Source organism: Leguminivora glycinivorella, chromosome 10, assembly GCF_023078275.1.
Source record: "Leguminivora glycinivorella isolate SPB_JAAS2020 chromosome 10, LegGlyc_1.1, whole genome shotgun sequence".
NCBI classification, from domain to species: domain Eukaryota; kingdom Metazoa; phylum Arthropoda; class Insecta; order Lepidoptera; family Tortricidae; genus Leguminivora; species Leguminivora glycinivorella.
In genome coordinates, this window is record NC_062980.1 from 5383400 (window position 1) to 5395365 (window position 11966).

Consider the following 11966-nt stretch of genomic DNA (forward strand, 5'->3'; position numbering starts at 1 on the left):
GGCTCGGCCACCAGTGGGCTTGGTAATTTTTTCTATGTATGAAATTATTTTTAGTTTATAGTAAGTATATTGAATTGATAAAGGCCTAATGCTGACGTTTAAATTAAGTGACCAATAGCTATTATTGTCCATGTCAACCTGCCATCACATGCATATTTCCTGTAAATCACCCTCGTTGCAATTTGCAACTTAATGAATTTTCCAGCGAAACGTTATGTAGATCGCGTAGACTTGATTAAATTCGGAAAATCTGTTTGTGACGTAAAACGTTATTAAATTGAGCACGTATCAATCAATAAGTTTTTTTTTAAATTATAAATGGGCTTACTCTTGGCCACAGACTAGCCAACGGCCAGACAGGCAAAGTCGTGGCCTACGATAGAGTGAGTTCGCCCAGAAGATGCCTTGTTTACCCTTGATTTGATGGTTGCCGGGTTATAAGAGCTCGGAAATATCGCGAGCTAGGAATTCCACTCCTTGGCAGTAAATATGTATTATTAATGTAAATAAAAAACAAAAAAATTATTTAATATTATGATTGTTTACGAAATCCTCCTCTATAAGTGCTGGTTGGAGTGGCGTGAACCAAAAAAAATCTGTTTACCACCGAAGAACGATACAGAATGGATACAGATACTTAGTGCGAAATGTTTTTCCTTCATATTTACTGACGAACGTGTATGCCATCATATCACTCAGTTTCAGTACAACACTCAGTTTCAGTACAAAAAGTACTAACGTTGACCGAACTACGACAAATACGAAAGTTTCCGAAAATACGATGGTAAACAATAGGCAACCTGACTGTAGTTAAAATAAAAAATATTTTATACCATGCACGAAATAAAGCATCAGATAATTATAAGAAAAAGAGGGACAGAAGTTATTTTTAACTCCAATTTATATTTTCTAAATCAAATTGAAATATATAAAGTAAATCAGTTGACCGGGACGACCGGGCCGGCAACAGACAGTCTGAAAAATTCATAATCTGATTTTGGATTTGTATGCAACCTGTCAGTTCAAACTGACACTGACAGATCTGTCAGTGTCAGTTTGCATAAAAATCGTTTTTAAGATTATGAATTTGTCAGACTGTCTGTGGCGTGCCTAATTCCATATTAGCAAGTCGTTCAAAATCGTTTTGACAGTTCTTAAAAAGAAACTGATTTGACTAGGAGGAAAGTAGCCTGTTATGCACTACATCTGTAGCAACGATACCGATATTATCGTAAGCGTTAGTGCATTTGGATGAAGAAAGACAATGCGCTATCATTATACCTACCTACGTCTTTAGAAAAAGGAGGACGCGCCATTTACTATCTATTTTATTTTCTTGTTACGCACAAAAAACCCTGTGACCTGCCTGTCTGAAATTACATTGAGCCCTTTGTGCAAGAATTTTCAAAGCCTCGATGTCTTATATTTCCATAGCTTTAGCAAGAACGATATAATACGGGACTGACAAAGCCCATACAAAAAAGCGTACCCCTGAAATGTACTTATGGGCTTTTTAGGCTTAAATCTAGATGGCGCTGTTCGCAGCCTGAAATTGGCCAAAATCATGTTTTCCCCAAATTTTTTTGCGTTTTTCTATTTTTTAAAAGAACAAATGACATATTTCTGTATTTTAATATCATGATATCATTTCAATACACATTTTAAAAAAGTTGTAGATAGGCATCGTCAATGTAGGTACAATAAAATTAGTTATGATAGTGTTTAATAATAGATGGCGCTAAAAAATCGAGGTACGAGTCTCACTATTCTCAGTATGAAGATTGTAAATGTATAAACATCCTTGGTTTCAGCTTATTTAACAATGTCTGTAACCGGTGTAGTGACAGGTCCATTAAGCTTGAGCTGCTTGAGATAACCTTTCTCGATACCACCACGTCGACGCCGACCCTTTTTAAACTTTCTGACAATATTACGTGTATTTGTTCTTGTCCTTAATAAATGGGATAGAAATATTTAAGTGAATGAGTTGAAGTGACGTCATAAAGTTAGCTGTCATATTTTTTTTCTTGAAATTACTTACTTATTGATTTTTTTTCACGACTATAAGTTACTACAGTAGTAAAATATATTTATTCAAAAGACCTCGGTACATGAAAACTAACTTAAAAATACTAATATAATTCCACTCTATTGAAACTAACATTAACTAACACTTATTGATTTTTTTTGTTCTTGCTGTAGTACACATTTATTGGAAAACTGATATAACTCAACTTTTTTCTATCCAATTAATAGACCAAATCGTCTCAAATTCAAAAGTTACTATAACAAAGCTGAGCAAAACGTATTTCAATACAAAAAAAAAACAAATATAAATACGTAACCCTTTTATGTCAATAGGTGCCGGATATCGTCAGTGTTCTGATAAAAATGCAGCGTGCAATAAACTATACAGGGTGTTTGGCACAAGAACCGACCATATTTTTAGGGGGTTTGTGGTGGCATTTTCTTCCATTTTGTAACCGGGTGTATTTGGTGGGGGGTAAATTAAATGGAATGGAAAGCTCCGGCTAGTTCAAAGTTAATACACAAAATTTATAATATAACAAAAAAACTAAATGGTGTCTTTATACGTGCTGGAGGAAAGCTAGAGGAGAAACAAATTAAACAATATAACATTTTATATATTTATTAAATATATTTAACTTATCTTGCCTTACAGAAAGGTTTCAGTTTATGTTTCTAAAAATACTAAATTTAACTTTATACTAATTTAAACAAGAACAACGCTCAGTGGTAAAGCTGGGCCGCTTTAAGAGGGTCCAGGAAAGGGTCTCTTACAACCATTATTCTGCAAAACTAAATATGAATTTACCTAAAGTTATGCACCAGAATTCTCAAAATAAATGAATACAGAAATTACCTGGACACAAATTACTTAAAACCTGAATTTCTCAGCACTGCGGGCAGGAGGCACACCTTGTCAGGATGAGCCGGCTGCTCCCGGGACTCCGGTGCTGACGGCCCCTCGGACCTCAGCCCTCGGACCGACATCCCATACATTACAGGCGCCATCTTGGACTTTTTCCATTGAAATTCTTTCGACATCCGATGTCGGATCGGATAACGTGAAAACGGCCTAACGGCCGTCCGATCACCAGTGAGGATCTCGTGACTGTGATAGGCTGGTAGACATAGGTACTAGCATAGCTGGGCACCGTTAATCAAATAGTTAACTTCGATAATCGCTAATCCGTTACTAAAAAAGTTAACTTCGTTAATCGTTAAAGCGATACATTTCAACAAATTTAACGGAAGTTAAAGTTAATCGATAATCCGTTAATCGTGATAAAAAATAACTTTACTGTAGCCAGTTGCATCAGTTATCAACTATTAAGTTTTTGGGTAAGTTTATTATGTTACTGTAAAAGACCGAAGATCGCCAAAATCTCTTGAAAAATCCCAGCTGCAAAATGGTAAAAGCGAAATGTTAATAAATATTGTTCTCTTTGGACTTATACCGACGTTGTTTCGGTAAGTCCTAGGTTTTACCTTAGACCCGTAGGTATTGGGTCATTCATGCGGTCGTAGTCATGGTGGGTAGGTTCCTTGGATTGAGACACCTCTAATCGAAGTTGTGATCCACGGTAACTTGGTAGATAGCGCGGCCCGCCGAACTCTGGCTTGATGCGTCGGTTGCGCGATTTATGTGCCATGCGTCGTGCCTGATGATTTACATTAGGTTTCGCAGTTAGTGATGGGTGCAGTAGGACTAATAAACTTTAGCAGGTCTCGAACAAGTGATCCAAAGGCACCAATTGATATGTAGACTGTGAATTTTCGGGAAAATCCTAGGTTTCGCCGTACTCCGGGCTTTTACAGTAGCGGTCAGAGCAAGTTTTACTCGGCGCGTGCGGAACTAGATTAACGATTAACGGACTCGAAGAAATTTAACGGAAGTTAACGAATCCGTTAACATTTTTTAAAGTTAACTTAAAAGTTAATCCGTTAACCAAAATGTTAACTTCGTTAATTAACGATTAACGGATTAACGAGTTAATGCCCAGCTATGCATACTAGACATTCCTACACGTTGATCACGTAGACAACGTAGTAGTGATTGAATACAGATAAACCGCCTCTCCATACGATAAGGGATTGCCTCTCAACACGTAGGTTAACTATATATAAACCACAAGCACAATGTATCTGGGGGAGTGTTAGATAGGTTGGAGATATTATACCTATGGACCACAACTGACTACAGTGTTTACTTCAACCACCTCCCAGGCACTCTGCCTATTTCATGACAAAAAGAACGCCGCACTGAATGATTTACCAATTTAAAGGACCCAAAACAAAAGCTAGGTGTCAAACGAATAAACAATAAATACTCTAATTAATTAAACGAAAAATTCAGTCGAATTGAGAACCTCCTCCTTTTTTTGAAGTCGGTTAAAAATTACTCCAGTTTCTGTATCAGCACTTGAAATAACAAAACGCAAACAAATGTCATTTCAGAACATTTGTTATCATGTTTATAAAATGTTATATTTTCCAAAAATCAATACCTAAACTTTATCAAAACATACAAAGTTTTTCTGGAATGACTGCCAAAATACCTACATTTTAAGTATTTCATTCACAAATTAAAATTATTCAAAATATTTAACTACGTTTTTCTACTCGTCGACTTTAATCTGTCAATTAGGACACCACAGACTAAAATATATGTGCCGACTTTTTAGTGTTGGATAGTCTTTGACACTTAGTCAACTATAATAAATTTCATTACACTTCACTTTAGTTAACTGAAAAAAATTCAAAAATCTTCATACAAGTTCTATACTAATTTGCGATACCTGACAAATTTTTCTGCATCTAAAACACATTTTTTTTTAATCTATCATGTTATTTTTTTATTTTTTTTTATTTTATTGATTTTGGGAAACACACAGCATTAATAATACATATGTCTTACAAATTAAAGGTAGCTCACAAGCCAAAACAGTTTCCACTTTAAAGTTATACATGAGAAAGCTCTGAAATAGACATGCGTGAGATAAGTTCTTAAAAACAGAAACAACAGGTAATTTACTACAAAAATGCAACAAGACAAACAATTTTATCTGTGATGGAAGCGAGGTTAATTATGATAAATTAAAAGAAAAAGATAGACAAAAAAAAATACAAAACAAAAAAAAAATTACAAAACATTACTTACTAAATTTACCAAATATATAAAAATGAAGATAATTAACATTCATTCAAACGTGCAAGAATTGACAACATTTCAAAATTTTCAATGTCCCTAAATCGAAAACCATTTCGAGATATACGCCTCTAGATCACAAAAATATATTTTTTAATATTTTTTTTCCTTATTTTTTAGTAAAAAAATCTTAAAAATAGTTAAAAGGGGAAGTGACGTTACGTAGCTGAGTCAGACTATTCAGAGCTGCCACTATAACCAAAAAAATCTTCCGGTTGGGATGTCACTTGAGTTTGACTGTGACACTTATCATCGCTAGTAGTATGGAGATTAGAGGTAAGGAGCGGAAGCTTTAAGTTTCAGAAGTGCAGATATAAAACCAGGTGGCGCTGCAATTGCAGGTACATAAAAGCGTTTGACACGTCATTTTCGACTGGTCTACTTTGACAGATTTCTCTCCGTATACTTCTACATTCCATAGCTCATATTTGTTGACAGGCAGACATCTCGGACTGTTTAAGCTGACTGTTAAAACTTTTTTTTTGGAATGATTTTGTCGTTTTCTTTCGTTTCTAAAAGGCGGATCTTGACGTTTGTAACTTACGCTCTTTCTGTTCGAAGTAGTAATAAAAAGGGATTTTCGCATTAAAATAGCAATTTTTGGGAAAAATAAAAAATACGTGTATCTTTAAATATTGAGTTCTTTCAAACCAAACAATAAAAAGTAGTAGGGGAATGCGGGGTTGAACGTGCCGCGGGTAGGTTGTGCCGATGGCAATATCTCCGAGAGTAAAAGAGATAGATACATTTTGTTGCTTCGTCCTGAAATGTTTTACCGCCGCACACAGTCGGCGGCCATCTTAGTTGCGTCAGCGCTGCGCTCTGAGTAGCTCGCTGCCACAAGCTGTTTCGATGTCACGTAAGTAAATATTTTTGTGTTTTTACTTTTTGGTCTATTTTTTACATTTTGCGAGTTATTATTTCAAACGCTTATTTAGAGTGTTAATGATTTATTTAAGCAGCTTGAGTTTTGTGTATAATAACGATGTGCTCAACGTGTTTCTAAAAATCTGATGATACTTAATTGTATTGCCAAAGGGGCTCAAAGTGCCGATAACCCGGGGCTCATTGTGCCGCGGCACGACGAACCCCGTTTACGGCACAACTAACCCCGTGTAGTTCTGATCATTATCTATATTGTTGTCAGGATGAGAGTTTACAAAAAGAAGACTAACAGGGCTACCACTTCCCGGCAATTACTTCAAAAAGCCGCTGAAGCAGTTATAAAAGACGGCAGAAAATTAAAGACAGTAGCCCGTGAGCTGGAAATATGTCATACCACTTTACAAAGATATGTAAAGAAATTACAGCTTGGGGAAACACCTGCAGTGGGGTACACCCGTAAGTTGGTGTTTAATGCTGAAGAGGAGGCCGAATTAGCTTCATATGACTTATACTTGCCCAAATTGCTTTTCAGACTACTCTGACTCTGACTGATTAATGGTAAAAAAAATGTTTATTTGTTGATTTTCACTTAAAACTGAATTGTTTGTGATAAATATTTATCTAAAAACAAAAAAAATGCTTGTTTTGTTAAAGTAGATATAAAAGTAGATACATAGTATTAAGTTTTATGTTTTATTATTGAGTCAAATAGATATGTAACTGATTGATCTCATTATAAAGTACAAAAGTCAAACATAAGATGCTAATTTAAGCTATAAGACTGTTACCATGTTGATGATTAAATTGTATTTCCGAGTTATTGTTTTGTTTTGTTCCTTTGCACACGGATTTATCGGTTTTTACATACTTTAAGGAGAAGCGGCACAACTTGCCCGACTACCGGCACAAGTCGCCCCACGATGGGGTAAATTGTGCTCCTCTGACTTTTCGTATAAAATTGGCCATAATATAATTTGTATGAAATTTTCCTAAAAATAGCATATGGGTACAAAAACTACATAAAATTTTACATGATCTACGTTACATAGTATAAGTATATCTTTCAGTTTAAATCGAAATATGTCTCGTTTTCTTAAAATCGGCACGTTGAACCCCGCTCTCCCCTAGTCGAAAATATGAAATGTTGTCAATTGCAATTGGTGCTTTTCCGAATTGCAGAAACAAACTTATACTGGTTGAATTGAAATAAGTCAATATGGGTATATGATTTATTATAAGTATTACAGGCTCTAGAAACATATTTATAGTTTACATATTTTTTACTACTAAACGGGATAGAAAACAAATTAGTGGAGCGAGTGCGAAAGCAAGGACAACGAAACGATATTTTACTTACGAGGTATTGAGAATCAATGACGTTATTGAGCAGTTTATACAGAAATACGACATCTCTCCGCTCTCTACGTACCTGGAGGCTTTCAATGTTACATTTGAAAGTTGGGAATCTATATCGGAGATAATTTAGGATTTTTTTTTGAATAGCCTCTACAGACTTGATATGTACCGAGTAGAAAGGACTCCAAGCTGTGGACGCGTACTCCAAGCGAGATCTTACAAATGCGTTGTAGAGAAGCAGTAAAGTTTTGGGGTTTTTGAAATCCTTGCTTTGGCGAAGAATAAACCCAAGCATTCTGTATGCTTTAGATGTTACTTTCTCAACATGTGAAACTAGCTGTAACTTGTCATCAACATGTATACTCCTAAGTCCTTAACCTCTGTCACTCTTTCCAGTTTCTGGTTACCGATTGCGTAGTCAAAATGAATAGGCTTTTTTTTTCTAGTGAAAGTAATAATGGAACATTTTTTACGTTAAGTTAACCTTAACGTAAAAAAATGTTCCATTATTACTTAACGCCTATTATTTTTACAATACGCATTCAACCTGTTTAAATCATCCTGTAGTTTAAAGCAGTCAGCTTTGGACTTAATTAATTTAAAAATTTTGGAATCATCTGCATATAAAATAACGTTCGAGTTTGTAAAGCAAGAAGTAACATCGTTGATAAATATATTAAATAGTAATGGGCTTAAATGGGAACCTTGCGGGACCCCAGAGGTTATTGGAATGAAACTGGATGTATGACCTTTGACAGTAACGGCTTGAGTTCTATCTCGCAAGTAAGAGGTAAGCAGCGCAATAAATCACCATGTATTCCGAAATGTTCAATTTTCTTAATTAAAAGACTATGAGAAATTTTATCGAACGCTTTGGAATAGTCCGTATATACAGCGTCTACCTGATAATTACCATCCATAGCGTTCAGTATATAATCGAATAATTCGCATAGATTTATCTCTGTTGACCGCTTATTAATGAAGCCATGCTGCTGAGTAATTATCATTGGTCGTATAGTAGGATATAATTTATCAAATATAATTTTCTCAAACAACTTAGGTAGGACTGATAATTTCGAAATATCACGATAATTCTTAATGTCATGTTTATCACCACCTTTGAAAATTGGAACTATAATAGATTTTTTCCAGACCTTAGGTAGTAATCCTGACCTCAAAGATAACCTGAATAATAAACAAATTGGCAACGCAAGAGTATTGCTGCAACGCTTCAGAAATATAGGATGGATACCGTCTGGACCGCACCCCTTAGTTTCATTCAGTGACTTTAGGTATTTTTCAACTAGCGGTTGAGTAATCTCTACATTACTTATAACGTGTACTGAAGAACTTGCCTCGCAAAGCGTGGTCGTATTATCAATTGGTTCAAAAACGGACTGAAAAACGGACAAACGGACTGTTATCAACCAATCAGGGACGGTTATTACAAACAATTGGTTGCTAGGTAATCCGATGTTGATACAACGGTGAACGACGCTATTAACAATAATTTTAACTTGAATGATGATACTTTTCGTCCATTGATGATGAAAATGATGACTCATAGAAAAAGTATTGTATACAATAGTGATATAATTAAGCTTTTACTCTCGTACCGTACTATTAGGCCACTTAGCAAGCTTCGTGGCGTGGAGATACGATGAAATTTTTTTTGTAGTGTGTTAAATGCATAATTTGTTTGAAAGGAAATGCTGCCAGCGTCTTCGGTACTATGCCACAGGGGCCGTTTTTAGATTTACTTTAGTTTAATTTTAGATTTATTTAGTTTAATTAAATTTTTTTTTAAGTTTAATTTTAGATTTAATAGTTTAGTTTTATTGTAAGATAATTTTATGTCCCTACTGTTTTATTATAATGTATCATAAAATTAAAGAAAGACACCAAAGTTAAATAACAACATTTGTTTGACAGTCTTACAAATTATATACAGCATAAAACGAATACATGGGCCTTTTTTATTACAAATAAACTGAATTTAAATTTGACCTAATTTTATATATTTTTTATTATTTTTATTATTTATTATAAATGGGCTTACTCTTGGCCACAGACTAGCCAAAGGCACTTTCCGCCGAAGGGCCAAAGATTGTAGCTTGGCCGTTAGCTTCTTGTCGCCAATCATCCTCCTGGCTCTGAAAGTCACGTTAGGCTGATTTGAATCCTCTCAGGGTGCCCTATCTCCAGTTTCAGTCTGACGTGACCTTTTATGGGACACTCTGTATGTTAGCTCACTGCCAGCGGCCCCAACTATATTAAAAGTTCATTATTAAAATGTGACGCGACACCGAAAATCAGACATCCCTTTGATGTCTGCGTTGCGTACACGTCATTTGGGGGTGACATTGCATAGGAGTGGCCGGGACGTCATGGGTGACGATTTCGAGCACTGAGCCCGGGGGACTGATTTTTTAAATTTTAAGTGCTCGTTTTGTCACTGTAGTACAATATATCTGTTTTTAACCCCTGACGCAAAAACGACGGGGTGTTATAAGTTTGACGTGTCTTTCTGTCTGTCTGTTTGTCTGTCTGTCTCTAGTAATGACGTCTAAAGTGATAAATTTCACATAAATAACGACCGAAGTGCCTTCCTATAGGTTTAATAATATATGTTTGCGATTTATTTACCTAATTATTCGTTTTTTCTCCACTAAAACGTATGAGATCAAAGGAGATTATAATTATGTGCTATTAAAATACATAACTATAAGAAGTGAATTAATAAAAAAATATTTTGGATTTCACTTACGGCGTCACCGACCCGCCGCCATAGTTGTGAATTTCAGAGCACGTGGTGCAATATTGATGGCACCATGATGGCACATAATCTTTGTCTCATGTCTTAGGACAACTTATTCTTGTTGGTTAAATTTCAGATTCAAATAATATGCTCCCAATACTGTTTCAGCGGGAAAATTCAAACACTCGGGAATTGATGATACGTATAGGTCGTTCGGTTGTTGCTTATAGTAGTTATAATAATAATAATAATCATTTATTTCAGACCAGGTCCATATACATTTAAAATATACAAAAAATTCACAAAATTTACAAAACAAAACATGTGTTAGTAATTAGTAATAAATAATTATAGCAGCTATGGTTAGTAGATATAAAACAGGACAGGACATAACATAAAAGACACATTTATGTACAGTATATAGGCTTGCCTGTCAGTACATGAATCATGTGGCAATGATTGATGTACTGACAGTCAAACCTTGACGCAAATACCCTCAGGAGGCCGCTAGAGCTGTCCCGCACCCTACGCGCCAGGGATGTGCACCGCTTCCGCATCGTGGTGTAGAAACAGTCTACTCTAGCATTAGCAAACATACCTGATGCACTGCAGTAGCGGGGCAGTCCCATCAGCATCCTGAAGGCATTGTTGTACTGTACACGGAGGGCGTTGTACTGTTTCTGGGTATAGGAGATCCACAGGCTGCTCGTGTAGAAAGTTGTACAGAAGGCTCTAAAGAGAGTTAACTTAACTTCAGCGGAGCAACGAGTAAACCTGCGGGCCACCATGTTTGCCCTAACAGACAACTATAGTAGTTATAGTCGAGTTTCAAAAATGTCCGGCCTTTACAGCGTGGTCGATTTAGTACTTATTAAAGGACGCCAGGTGTCAGGAGGTTATTGCGATCCAGAAAAGTGCTACGATATTAAAAAAAAAACCTTAGTTTAAAAAATACTGCAAGGATGCCTTCTTTAGTCTGATTTGCTCTCAGGTTCAGTAAATTCCTTTGAAGTACTTAAGGAGATTATTTCCGGTTTCTGCCAATTAGCAGTCATTACGGTGGATTTACTGCCTTCACAACTTGCAGAATTCTGCAAGTCTCCATAGCAACCATTCATTGTTAACCCCCGACGCAAAAACGACGGGGTGTTATAAGTTTGATGTGTCTGTCTGTCAATTTGTCTGTCTGTCTGTGTGTGTGTCTGTCTGTGGCATCGTATTAGCTTCCGAACGGATGAATCGATTTATATTTAGTTTTTTTTTGTTTGAAAGCAGAATTAGTCGGGAGTGTTCTTAGCCATGTTTCATGAAACATCCACTGGGGTTTTTTTTAAATTTTTCTAAATTTTGTGGTTAGGTTATCCTTTAGTGGCTTTGGTATGTAAACAGTTTAACTCAAATGTCTTGCATGTAATATGAAACCAGATTCGTCCAGATTATTGATCGATTACTAAGAATAGCTTTATTTTACCTGTCCATGTTCCATGCTTTGACCAGAGCCGGCGATCAGATTCTAAACCACTTAAAAAGATCGTAACAACCATTGAAATGTTATTTCTAATTAACACTTTGTTGTAATGGGAATACGGTAGAGAATTGAATGGGTGTTTTAATGGTTCTTGTGGCTTGGTTTTGTGTGGTTGGTAGAATTAGTATCAATAGCAATCAAACCCAGGACACGTCAAAGGGATTCCCCGTAGCGGTTAGATGCAGGGCTGCCGATTTAGGAATTGG